The sequence below is a fragment of the Anastrepha ludens genome, chromosome 6 (genome assembly GCF_028408465.1).
Source record: "Anastrepha ludens isolate Willacy chromosome 6, idAnaLude1.1, whole genome shotgun sequence".
NCBI classification, from domain to species: Eukaryota; Metazoa; Arthropoda; class Insecta; order Diptera; family Tephritidae; genus Anastrepha; species Anastrepha ludens.
Window position 1 is genome coordinate 45210913 of NC_071502.1, and position 14244 is coordinate 45225156.

General features: G+C 36.3%; 1 protein-coding gene across 5 annotated transcripts in view; it reads left to right on the plus strand.

The window, feature by feature from the left end:
* The first annotated feature begins 1201 nt into the window (after positions 1 to 1201).
* LOC128865723 (protein qui-1) overlaps positions 1202 to 14244 on the plus strand; it is a 317735-nt gene continuing 304692 nt past the window's right edge. For 3 of the 5 annotated variants that reach the window (XM_054106016.1, XM_054106015.1, XM_054106012.1), the window contains exon 1: positions 1202 to 1506. The gene's annotated coding sequence lies outside the window, so the exon portion shown is untranslated. The remainder of the gene's footprint in view (positions 1507 to 14244) is intronic. The other 2 variants (XM_054106013.1, XM_054106014.1) reach the window with 2 other exon arrangements.

A 14244-nucleotide genomic window follows, 5' to 3' on the forward strand; every position in this document is an offset into this window, starting at 1 on the left:
CGATACGTGAGGGCGCCGTCTTCTTGTTTTGTGGCAAGAGGTACTTCGGTGTGTCCTCGTTCACCACCAGACCCATTCGCTTTGCTTTTTTATGCTGTTTGGAAAAGGCAGAACTAACAGCGCAGTTGATAGGGCCAGTGATGTCGATATCATCGGCATACGCCAACAATTGTACGCTCTTATAAAAAAATGTGCCTGAGCGATTAAGTTCTGCTGCTAGCACGATCTTTTCTAACATCAGGTTAAAGAAGTCACACGACAGCAAGTCACACGACAGTGAGTCACCCTGCCTGAAACCTCGTTTGGTATCAAACGGCTCGGAGAGGGCCTTCCGAATTCTGATGCCGCTGCTATCTACCAGATTATAATAAAAAAATTAGTCCAACAATATTTCGGTTTTGTAATATCTTTTTAAGTTCTCAAGTTCTTAAAAAACACCTGGTACATATAAAAAAAATATGACTTTGCAGTTTGTGAAGATTATTAGAGGTTTGTAGATAAAACATAATAAACAGTTCTACCAGTAACACTCAGACGGCAATGTAAAGTTCAGATACATAGATTGTAAGCCTCACATAAGAATCGCAACATTCTGCCTCGACATGCTGCTGCAACATTTAACCTGGACAATATTTGCCATTCAACGCCACAAGTGTCATTGTAGCAATACAATAAAAGGACAAAATATGTATGTATTCTGATGTTGTCCGTGTACCAACACACATATGCCCACCAGTAGCTAACCCAGTAACCCAAACGGACTGTCGGTCTGTAGACAAAACAGCTGCCTTGAACGGCACCCTGGCTGCCACCCACAACCATCTTTGTAAGCACTACCAATCACTTCAGTATCGACCGCCGCATCAACTAAACACTAGCGCCGGAGCACATGTTTATAGCTGGAACAACAAGTTTTGGAATGCCATCACCAAGCTGACTCCCGCCAAAGTGTACTGTTGATTTTATTTGCGTTACCCATGCGTTAGTATGTTTGTGTGTCAGCGCTGGTGCCTGGTGCTTCGACATATATGTGTACGTACATACATACATACATACATACATTCATACATGCGAATAAATACTGTACGAGTGAGTACTGTTCCATTCCAGTGTGTTCCGATGCAAAAGCTTTTCATGAAAAGAAATTTTTGCCCAGCTCGACGCAGTTTTCCCCAACAGAATTTTCAGTCACGCGGCAAAACTTGAAACGAACGGTTAGAAAACATGGAAAATCGGAAGAAAAGTGAAGAATTTCATTAAGAGACATACATACATATATAATCATTTGTATATGTGTGCCTCTACTCTCCTACTTTTAATGGTTGGTGTGAAATCGTCATAGTGGTGGAGGAAGCTGCCAACAAACACACACACACACATGCGTACTTACATACCTAATCGTATAGAATAATATTTATTGTGTGTGTACGAAGGTGTTGTGCGAAACTTCGCGGAAAAATTCATTTGTGAAAGTGTGGGTGTACATATGCACAGATATTATATTGCGTATGTGTTTGTTGACTTTGTTTATAATTTTCTTTTGCTTGTAGGTGTATTAATGTGTTGTAGATAGAAATAAAACAGCAAAGCTTTAGCAGTGATTTTGAGTGTGAGTGAGTCAACGGGCAGGTGTCAGCTAACCGGCGGCAAAAGGAATACTTAATTCACGACTAACGCTGTGCCTTCCAATGCGATGAAAAATACATTTGAGCATAAAAAAATATAAAAAAAAAACGAATACAAAAAAACAAAAATAAACTGCAAGCATTTCGTTAAATCCACTTTGGTACTTAGCAGCTTATTTTATTTTGGTTGAAATCAGATTATAACGCCAATTAGATGTGTGGCTCTTTTGCAAAAATGTTAAAGCAGTGTTCAATTATCCGAAAACTGACGGTGATGCGTGAATCCTGTTATATTTTTCAAGTGAATTTAAAATAAAAAGTTTATTTTCCTTTAATATTAACGAATTTATTTCGTATAGAAGGTTTAAAAATATTTTATAATATAATTTTTTTTAATATATATTATAATAATATAATTCTAGATCGCGACTTCTATTCCCAGTTCGTCCTTCGGCTGGCAATGGAAAGTTGTAGAATGCATTCCTGTCATAAAATATTTCCTTATATAAAATCTTCGGTCATTCTGAGACGGCATTAACCAGTTCTTTCACTTGTAAGAGAATATTAAGTTGCGCATCGCAAATTAAAAAAGATCTTCTGTCCAACACCTAAAAAAGAAGGGTTACAGAAGAAATCGTCCAAGTTACCTAAGAATATTATTATTTAGGTCCCTTCTAATTAATTTGGTTATGTGACATGATTTCCAAAACTTAACCGTATCTCAAATATTCAATTTTAAAGATTGTTGAACGAAAAAAAAATTTTTTTTGTTATTGCTTGTAAGTCCACTTTTTCAATTTAATTCAAGATTACGATGTGTTTTCTGTTTTCAGTCAAGAGGCATATCAGTTTATAAAAATTAGCAATAAGATTTGAACCAAATTTTGGCAATTAAAAATGATTGCTTTATAAAGTTTTAAATGTACGATTTTTCAATAAGTATTTGCTGCATCACATCATTCGCCATCATCAAAAAAGTTTGTATGGAAACGATTCTGCAAGTTATTTTAAAAACTATTATGTACCGCGTTAGCCATCGAAAAAGGTATAACATAATATTATTACAAGGAATAATATAATTGAATGTACTCAGCAGGTAGTACAGATAGTCAATAATGCCCTTAACGGGTCGACGACTTTCCCGGTAACTTGACTTTTAACCTAAAATTTCATACCCACTCGTTGCAGCAAATTCAAATCCATTTTTAAAACTGCGAGAAATTTAAAGTACGTTCAGAGGCAGATTTACTCAAAACGGCGTACCATTCACAAATGTCAGGCAATGGTGATACAACAACTAAGAATGTTAATCACAGATGTGGCAACCTAATAAAAAAACAGAACTCAAATCCATTGACTCTGAGCGTCACTTGACGGTTGTTACGGCAACTTTTTGATGAAGGTGGTATCTCATCATTCGATGATGCGGTTTTTAATTCCATTATTAGAGTAGATATCTTCATTGGTGATTCAGAAGGTAGAAGAACTTGGGTTCATATATGAATTACCATATAACTACTTGAAGCCCATACCCGTGTTGTAATACATTAAAAATATAAACGTTTCCTTTACAGATTACAGAAAACAGAAATAAATTTAAATACAAATTAAAAATTAACTCCATTCCTTGCAAAGCCGTACAACAAATTGTTCCCCTATTTTTTCATGAAATATTTTCTCATTGGCAAATTCACGATAATATAATAATAAATTCTAATTGTAGCTAAAATATGCTTATAAAGGTTTAAGTTCATTGAATATAAGATATTAATTGGTGAAAAACGACATTTTCCACTAGTGCCACCAGGCGAGTCCAAAAATATTTTGAATCTGAATAAGAACCAGATCGGACCATAATTGGGCGACTTGTAGCAAATATCTTTCCTATCATATATGTATGTATGTATCTAATACTTGTATACTCGTACATTCTACATGTAAGCTAAGTTTGAACACGCCCAGCCGATCAAATGATTAAACTACAACAATTTTTTTTAGATCTCAACAAACTTTCCATACAAGTTAAAAATAAACGCAGCACCTGCAGCAGAAACTTTCGGCTGGAGCTTTTATTTTATTTATATGGATTATAATTTAGAAAAGTTTACAGAATTTTGACCTTATCACCCATTGTAATGTTAGCTGGACGACCCAATTTGCACTTCCAGAGGCGATCAAAGTACTGCATTTTGATAATGAAATGCTTAAAAAATTCGATTGTCTATTTATTCAAATTTATTTTATTGCACGCAGTTATATATTGTAATTTGTGATCTACTCTTCTTTTTGCCGTTTATTTTTGCATCTGAGATAATAGAGCGATTCCATGTCAAGTGAACAATGTGCTCTGATGTTGTGGTAAATTTTTCTAAGAATTGGTTTATTTGTAGGCTTGAGTATAGTAAGTAGTCAATTGAAAAAGTTACAAAAAAAAAATTAATATTTGTAAGACTTTTTAATTTTATAAATTTTAGAATGAAGTTTTTGAAAGTAAAGTATCTTCGGAATTTCCAACATTTATTTTTTTTGTTTTTTTGTTATGATAATAAATAATTCTTGAAAAAATTTTTTTTTAGAAAATTTAATTCCTTATTAAAATTTTTGGGAAATTTTTATCACATTTTTTCCTAATTATTTTTTTTTTCGAAAGCAACTCGATGCAATTTTTTATTTCAATAGGCCATCCTCCATTAGTTTATTATTTCATAATGCACATTTTTCAATTCAAGTTATTTCTGGTGCTTCAATTGAACTCTGAGCTTTGGTTTATTAAGAGGCTCATAATAAAATTTTATGACAAATAACGGTTTGGGGAAAAATAAGTCCATTATTTTCTCTTTAGATAATTATAGTGATTGATATATCGTAAAGTATCGATAAAACAATTTAAAGTTTATGCACGTTGTCAAGGTGATATTTTACACTAAAAACTTCTTATGCTGTTTTTTGTCAGCAAAGAGAAAAACTGGTGCGTTATACAGCTTCTCTTTGTTAAGGGCAAAAATGCAATCCACGTTGAATGCTGCTGAAATTGTGAATGGTTTTTTGGTGCCGATACTGTAACAGCTAATAATGTGCAATTTTTATTTAGTCGATTCCGTTCAGGCATTTTTGATGTTAAAGAAAATATCTATAATGTCGATCATATCATAGAAATCATCAGAGTTGACTGGCATGTTAGTAGTCGTAGCATCGCCCCGGAGCTAAAGACCGACCATAAACCAGTTTTAAGCAATTTGTACAAAAATTTTATGCGAAAATTATAGATTTATTTTTCCTCCAATTAAAATTTTTGTGGTACATTTTCAACCATTTCATATCCCTGCGCTATCAGTATTTTTTTTCCTTGCCAAAAACGGACAAAAACGACACATTTACTGGGGAGTTAGGGTATATTTATACTCCGCATACTTATATGATTATTTTTTGTCTCCTCCATCAGAGTCCAGTGCCGGTTACTTGTTATGTAGGAAAAATTTGATCTTTCTACAGTGTAAAAATAACTACATACATAGCAAGTAAGTAGTACTGGGGTATTGGAAGAATGATCAACTAAGATTATATAATAGGACTATGAATAATTTCGTGCGGTTTTTTTTCGAAATTTGAAACTTTATTGACGTAAAATGGTTACAAATTTAATATTCAAAATATTGTCCATCGCTTACTACTACTTTTTCCCATCTTTCTGGCAATTCACGGATTCCCTTTGTGAAAAATTCGGTCGGTTTTGCCGCAATCCACGAATCGATCCATTTTTTGACTTCATCGTAATTACGGAAGTGCTGGTCAGCCAGGCCATGTTGCATCGATCGGAAGAGATAGTAATCGGATGGCGCAAGGTCTGGACTATACGGCGGGTGGGGTAGGACATCCCATTTGAGCGTTTCTAAGTATGTTTTGACCACTTGTGCAACATGTGGCCGAGCATTGTCATGTTGCAAAATAACTTTGTCGTGTCTATCGGCGTATTGCGGCCGTTTTTCTCGCAGTGCTCGGCTCAAACGCATCAATTGTCGTCGGTAGACATCCCCCGTAATCGTTTCATTCGGTTTCAGTAGCTCATAATACACAACACCCAGCTGGTCCCACCAGATACACAGCATAACCTTCAGGCCATGAATATTCTGCGCCGACGTCGATGTTGAAGCATGGCCAGGGTATCCATACGTTGCCCGACGTTTTGGATTGTCGTAATGGACCCACTTTTCATCGCCAGTCACAATTCGATGCAAAAAACCCTTTCTTTTGTGCCGTTGAAGCAGTTGTTCGCATGCCATAAAACGGCGTTCAACGTCTCTTGGCTTCAATTCATACGGCACCCAATGGCCTACCTTTCGGATCATTCCCATGGCTTTTAAACGTTTGGAAATGGTTGATTGATCAACTCCCAAAGTTTTTGCAACCTCTTCTTGCGTTTGAGCCGGATCTTGATCGAGCAATTCCTCCAATTCGGTATCCATGAACTTTGGCGGCGCACCCTCGCGTTCTTCGTCTTCCAAGCCAAAATCACCACTTTTAAAGCGTGCAAACCACTTCTGGCACGTTCGCTCAGATAGAGCATGCTCACCATAAACTTCCACCAAGATACGATGACTTTCGGCTGCTTTTTTCTTCATATTAAAATAATGAAGAAGAATTCCCCGCAAAAACACATTATTTGGCACGAAATTCGACATTTTCAAGTGTGGTAAAAATATTGTTGTTTACGCTTCAAATAAAAAACTTATACTGACGTTTGTGCCTTACGACAGTAGCTCTCCAATGAATGTTTGGAAATGTGGATCGATGGAATAATAATCAAGTTACGCCATCTGTTGTAAAACCGCACGAACTTATAAATAGACCTATTATATATTTTTTTTCATTAATATTTGGTTTGATTTGCCTTGTCATCTGCCATTTAATTATTCACTAAGAACCGAAATTTGCATGGAAACACTAGAGCGCCTGGCAAAATTTACTGATTGTTTATGATTTCCTTCTATTGTCAGCTCGTCAGTTCACTGAACTTGACTCCTACCTTAGAGTCTTACTTCGTCTTACTTACTTCGTACTATCAGCTCGTTCAAAAGCTCCATATATTCAATTGCCACCTCCAAAGTGGTGCTGTTCCACCACATATATTTTATTATAGCCTTGCTTTCAGGGTTTATTGTGGAAACGACTTTTGATCACTCAGTTCGAATGTCTCTCATAAACAAACGCACCTGCAAAGCTGCAAACAATTATTTATTTGCTGAAGTCCAGTGCTTCAATCTAGTAAGCATATTTTTGAATCAACACTTCAAGTCACCTATTCAATTCTCTTCATTTGCTACGATTTCCCGTGATTACATTAAACATTTCACTAACAACATTAAACGCACTGATTCAATTTCGCTGCACTAACTTTTACTTTAGTTTCACTTCGCTATACTCAACTGACGCTTCCATCTAAAAATGTTGCTGAGAGTTGCAGAAAATTTAATTGCCTGACTTGCCGCCACTTGTAGTTGGAAATATTTTGTTGCTGCTCGATAATTAATTAAATTTTTTTCTTAACGCCTCATATGTAGGGGAGCTACAATTTGGCTAACGTTTTTAATTTTTACTCTTAGTTATGTTTTTTTTTTAATTTTTTCTTTCTACTTTTAATCCAACTACAAATTGAGTTTTTCACATTTTATTCCTTGAGTCATCAAATTTTTGCAACCAAATTAGTTTGCATGTAAGAAAGGTACGAAGGAAATCAAAAGGTCCTCAAACTGAGGAGGAAAAGGTTTGCAATGAAGCATGAAATAATTAAACCAGGTGTGTTCAGAAAGTCCGGTGACTTTTAATATTTCGCGCCTAACTTCACCGGCTCAAGTCATTTAACAGCACTTTTTGATAAGATGTGGTTCGAGGAGTGGAAAAAATTTCAGTACGAATGTATTAATTCCCTGAGGTGATTACTTGCAAGGGGCCAAACAGATACTGATGATACATTTTTTGCGAGTAATAAAAAGTATATTTCCTTTTTAAACACACCTCATATTTTTGCTGCTCTATACTTTCTCTCTCAATACCTATATACAGAGTTTTTTAATAATGCAATATTTGGATGTAAATGATCGGATGCTTATTTCATTATAAAGAGGAAGGTATGCCGTTAATAGTGGAAAATAATATCAGGCAACTGACCACCACGACTACGCTTACAGGACAATATCCTTTTCATGAAATTTTCCATAACCGAATTGCAAAGTGGCCTCACGAATTCCATCTTTGAGGTTTTGAATCGACCCTGGGCTGTTGGCATAGACCTTCTCTTTCACGTGGCTCCAAAGAAAAAAGTCAGGAGGTGTGAAATCACAAGATCTCGGTATCCAATTGTGATCACCTCTTCGAGAGATAACACGGTTCGGAAACTTTTCCCGAAAAATATCAATGGTTTCGTTGCTTGTGTGGCACATAGCGCTGTCTTGTTGAAAATAAAAGTTATCCAGATCAATACCATCCAATTCCGGCCATAAAAAATTGTTAATCATCTCTCGAAAGCGCAATGCATTCACCTTTAACACCTGTTTTTGGAAAACCCTTCATATATATATAAATTCAACCCATTCGGCTACGGCGACTCGGCAGGCAAAGGCAAACTTCTGCTATAAAAAAACTCCTCATAAGAAACCAATTGCCGCTCCGAGTCGGCTTAAAACTGTAGGTCCCCCCAGTTGTGGAATAACAACAAGGCGTACACCATAAATAGGAGGAAGAGCTCAACTAAGCACTTAACAGAATAGTCACGCACCAATTATTATTTGTTTTTTTCTTTTAATAAAAATAATTAGCTAGATCTTTAACATTTGCAGAAATATACGACTTCAATTAACTACTAACTAAATAAAGGTAATAATATGAAGGGTGCATGCATCGTATCTTCACCTTCTAGCTTCATTCAAAGCATGCATTGATTTTCTGAAAATATAATTTAACATTTTTCCGTGTCATCGACATATTTTTCCTCTCCGACCAATGATTATCCTTAAACACCACTAAACATCAATTTGCCAGCCGATTGTAAAATCTTGTACTTCTTAGGCGCTGCTGCAACATTTCTATGCTACTGCATACACTTCCTTAACTCCCTTCGACTTAACTTCTTTCAGTGAACACAAAGTTCATCTCCGAAAATAATCCCCTTAATTCATTCCTGAGTCCGAAACACAGATTCAAAAACTCACATGAACTTTCAAAACCGCTGTTGAATTTGAAGTTTTGCGAGCGTTTTAGCCATCCATGTTATGGTGATCTTAGGCATTCCAAGGTGATTAAAGAGATTGTTAAGAGCAGTCGTGGATGGTACTCCAATCATTTTTGGAATGTATCTCCCTTTCAAATATACATCTTTCAAAATATAGCAACAATGAAAGTGATAATAATAAGAATGGGTTGAGGACCGATCATAAATATTTGATTACAATATTCTCTGTTTAATATTTAAAATTCGTTTCTAAAGTAGAAGTTTAAAAAAAAGAATTTTTATTTTAAAAGTTAATTGTTTGTAAGCTGTCTGTAAAAAGCAAGGCGAATATATTAAAGGTGGTATCGGTTGACCAGCTGACTTATTTTGTGTTTTTCTCTCGCCGCATACAAACGGATGTCTAGTTCCATCATCATGTCAGTTGTGCAACATATATCGTTCTTTCCTTATTCATTTCAACTTTCTTTCGTTGCGGCATTTCTAATTTACAAAACGTTCTCGTTGGTCTGGTGCCACCACCTTTAATGAATGCGTCTTGTTAGAGGGCTGTAACTTTTTTATTTTTAAAGCAGTTATCTTTAACTTTTATGTACTCAAATCTGCTTATACTTAGCATTTCATCTCTTTCTCTACTATCCAATTATAATTTTCCGTTTCGTGTATCATGTCATTAGAAAAGGCATAAGGTCGAATATAAAAAAAGGAAATCATGTAAAATACAAAGAAAACCGCATATATACGCTGTTAAAATATTGCCATTTGTTGGAGCACAGTCTGTTTCAGAGTAGTTTTCAATCATATTTATATAAATATATAATTGGCTCGTATATCCTTTTTAGGTGTTTGACTGAGCTTCTCCTCCTATTTGTGGCGTGCGTCTTGATGTTGTTCCACAAATGAAGTGACATACAGTTTCAAACGGGCTCCGAGCGACAGATATTTTTATGAGGAGCTTTTTCATGCCAGAAATACACTCGGAGGTTTTCCATTGCCTGGCGAGCGACGACCGCTATTAGAAACAACTTTTTCTTAATTTTGGTCTTTCACCGAGACTCGAACCTACATTCTCCCTGAATTCCGAATGGTAGTCACGCACCAACCCATTCGGTTACGGCGACCGCCCAATTATATTTGCTAACCTTTATTCCTTATTAATTCGTAACAGGTGCTACTTCTTTAGAAATGTTTGATTTGTTTAAGGTTTGGTACTCGGAAACAGAAATCTAATAGAAGCCCAATTTAATACAAGTTTAAATGAAGAAGAAAAAATTGCAAACCTGGCTTGGAGTTCATTCCATAGCAACGAGATTGTAGACGTAATATCGAATTTTTTGAAAAAATGGATGCGAATTTGCTGCAAGCCACATTTTGTGTGGGTGGTAGGTCTCCCTGGGCACCAATCTTCTTTATAATTCACTATAAACCTAATAAAAATTGGATAATTTTTAACATTGCTGCTTCCAAGAGTGTGAGGCGTGACCGTGGATCAGGATAGGTACTTCTTCTTTTTTATGTGAAGACATTTCGTATTTCTTCTTTCTTATGCGAAAGTAGCCATATACAAAATTTCATTAAAATCGGTCATTGATTACTATGATTGGGCATGTCACACTGTACGCTGCCGGCCGGTCAGAGTGTTTGTCATCTTCTTTTCTCTAAAAATTATTGTTTTTCCTAGGCCGAAATTCCAATATGCAGCTAAACTATGCTCTCTAATGATCTCAGAGTCTTTGCTTGGTTAGTGACAAAGTTAATTGCGGAGAAACCCCCAATTTTCTACATATCTGATTTTTTCTTTCTGAGCTGCTTCTTTATCCGGCCATATCTGAAATATGAATGCACCAATTTTACTGAAGCTTTATATTATAGTTACAGCTTTTATTAGTCCCCGAGACGTGTTTACTAAAAATATAAAACACTCCTCCTATTTGAACTTCTCGCTCCCGCAGCGAATTCTTGCTACATTTTGAACCTTGTATGCGCGAAACTGCAAAATACCAACCTCACAAATGCAAGTCTCACTAAAAGTTTCATTGTAAAGTTTCATCGCAAAAGTTAATTAGCATGCATATAAGTTTCATATCTGCACGCATGCATTAAAGCTGTTTAAACAACAAAACTTGCATTGTCAACTAACTGTATACAAACATACATACTTAGTATAGTCCTCCAAGCGCTTGCCTTATTTCATTTAATGGCATTCGTCACTCAAATCCTAGCCCGCTTAAATATACGAGATATTTCGCTTACGAAATATTTTCAGTATGCATGGTTTGACATTTTGGCACATTTCATAACAGACATCTTGCCTTTGAGTGTCCTTTAAATTGGCTCTTATATTGCGTCGATTGTTTTCTTTACCTTAGGGGAATTCACTTTAATAGAAATACCCAAACCAATTTTCAGTAGATTTTTTTAAAGTAGTGTAGAGCTATTTACCCACCACTAAGATTATAGCTGGATCATATCAGTGAGTGTGCGATGACAGAGCCACTGGGCGCTTTCTTGTGATTTTTTTTTTGGGTAAAAGAAGCAAAGACAGTCAAGCACTGCAAATGACATGTAATTTTGTCCACGCTTTGACTAAGCTAATTTTTAAGACTGTAAAAGTCCGGTCAGACATGTTGAAGAAACTGTCTTTTCTGCCGATTCCGCTGTAAATGAAAAAGGAAAATATAGAGCAAGAAAACAAGACAGTCAAATGGCAATCACATTCAATTTACAGAACTCAAATAATTGTGGATTATCATTTTATAGTTACTCCTATTCATGCGATTCCAGAGTCTCACGGCACTAAGGAAGAAAAGTCTTGTTGAGGACAAGTAAGAATATTTAGAAATAACCGCACTAAGTCTCCACCCTCGTAAAAGAGGTGTCGCTGCAGATAGTAAAGGGTTTTCCAATAAGAGGTGTTATTTTGACATTCAAAGAAAAAAGCTATTTTTTAATATAAATAATCGGATGTTTATTTCATTATAAAGAGGAAGGTATGCTGTTAATAGTGGAAAATAACATCAGGCAAATGGCCACCACGGCCACGCTTACAGGACAATATCTTTTCATGAAATTTTCCATAACCGAATTGCAAAGTGGCTGCCCTCTGTCCTCGATAGCCTCACGCATTCCATCTTTGAGGTTTTGAGTCGACCCTGGGCTTTTGGCGTAGACCTTCTCTTTTACGTGGCTCCAAAGAAAAAAAGTCACAAGGTGTTCAATCACAAGATCTCGGTGTCCAATTGTTATCACCTCTTCGAGAGATAACACGGTCCGGAAACTTTTCCCGTAAAAGATCAATGGTTTCGTTGCTGGTGTGGCACATAGGCTGTCTTGTTGAAAATAAAAGTTGTACCATCATTGTACCGTCAATACCATCCAATTCCGCCCATAAAAAATCGTTAATCATCTCTCGATAGCGCAATCCATTCATTCATAACACCTGTTGTTGGAAACCACAGTATTTTTATGATCGCTCTAGTAATATACTGCTGATTTGAAGGTCTCGTTAGCAGTAGTTGACATTCGTTTGAAGCGTAAAGAGCATTTCTTAGCTGATATCAAAAATGTATACGATCGTCCCGAAAAAACAGCATTTGCGGGAAGTCATGCCTCATTATTACCTTTTAAAGAAAAGTGCAGCTGAAACGTGTAGTTTATTGATCCGTATTTGCAGTAATTACGCTCCATAAAATATAACTTGTAAAGGGTGGTTTCGACGCTTCCAAAGTGGCAGTTTCGAAGTGAATGATAAAGATCGCAGCACCGAAAAAATTCGAAGAAACTCAACTACAACAATTTTTGGATGAATGTCGAACTCTTGATGATATGTCTAAAGAGCAGGATGTTGACAAATTAACCGTCGATAAACGTTGGTACGCGATGGGAATGGTTCAGAAAGCAGGTAACTAAGTGCGGCATCAAATGAAGGAGGGGGATATCGAGAGACGTTTGGTGTCGTGTGAGATGTTTCTTGAATGGCAAAAAAGAAAGGTGGATCTAATAATGGATCATGGATAGGCCTAAGCGTCGAAAATGTTGGAGCCTGCCATGTGAACCAGGTCCATCGATTGCGAAAAAAAAAAAATTCATGCTTCAAAGGTTATGTTTTGCATCCAGTGGGATCAGAAGGGTCTCATCTATTATTAACTCCTTAAACCATTTAAATCCATCACTGCCGATCGTTATCGACTGCAGCTTATGCGTTTGAATCGAGCTCTCAAAGCACAGCGGCTGGAATGGGACGGTAGACATGACAAACTGCTTTTGCTGCTAGGCCACGCATTGCTAAATCGGTCCAGAAATATTTAGAGGGACTGAATTGGGAAATCTTGCCCCACCCGCCGTATTCTCCAGACATTGCACCTTCGGACTACCATCTGTTCCGATCAATGGAGTTAGCCCTAATTGGAGAGCGAATCACTGCTTACGAGAGCATCTCAAACTGGCTCAATAAATGGATCAAGTCAAAAGAATTCGAATTTTTCGTCAGAGCAATCCGTATGCTGCCTGAAAGATGGAGTAAAGTTGTAGCTTTAACTGGCACGTACTTCACATAATATCATGTATTATTTAATTGTTTAAATAATTCGAAACTCTGGCTAAGAAAGAACGGAAACTTATTCACATACCCAATACAATGACACCATCATCACTGGACGGCTCGAAGGGCAATCGTTATTGATTGCGCGAATTACAATAATTCCCATTAATTTACCGTTTCACTTCGGTCGCTTATAGTTCCCATTGAAAATAGCCTTACCGATCACTATAGATGAGAAACAAAGTAAAACTGTGGTTGCATCTGGGCGCTCAATGTTTTTCGCACGAACCACTCTGCGTTGGCTGTTCGCGAGTATCGAGAGCTAGAAATCTTAATATTCACGCGAAAAAACAAATTGCAAGACGTTGTTTTTTGAAATGTTTGGGAGTAGCTTAATTTTTTTAGAACAAAAAAAAAAACAATTTAAAAAACAAAAAATAGAAATGAAATAAATTTTTTCCAAGTTTGTTGAAGTTATTTATTGCCTTATGAGCTCCATTTGGAAGCTAATTTATAATGCATATTTCAACAAGATGTACGAAGGCACTTTCGCATTTTTTTATTTATAGGCTTTCTTCTAAGTTTTGAGTTAATTATTCAGTCGACTTTAATGTCGCTCCACTCGTCCATGGCAGTAAACAGCTGATTAATTACCATCAATTTATAAGCCTCTCCCACTCTTCGCCCATTCGTATATACAAAATTCGCAGTCACAATTCGGCACTTCATTTTTTCTATTTATCTACGATTAATGAGAGCGTAATTAGAGACAGTAAAATGTTCAAGATTTAAAATTGTTGAAATTAAGCATTTAATGGCGCACCACAACTTTTGGCCTGTCTGCTTTCACGCGACAC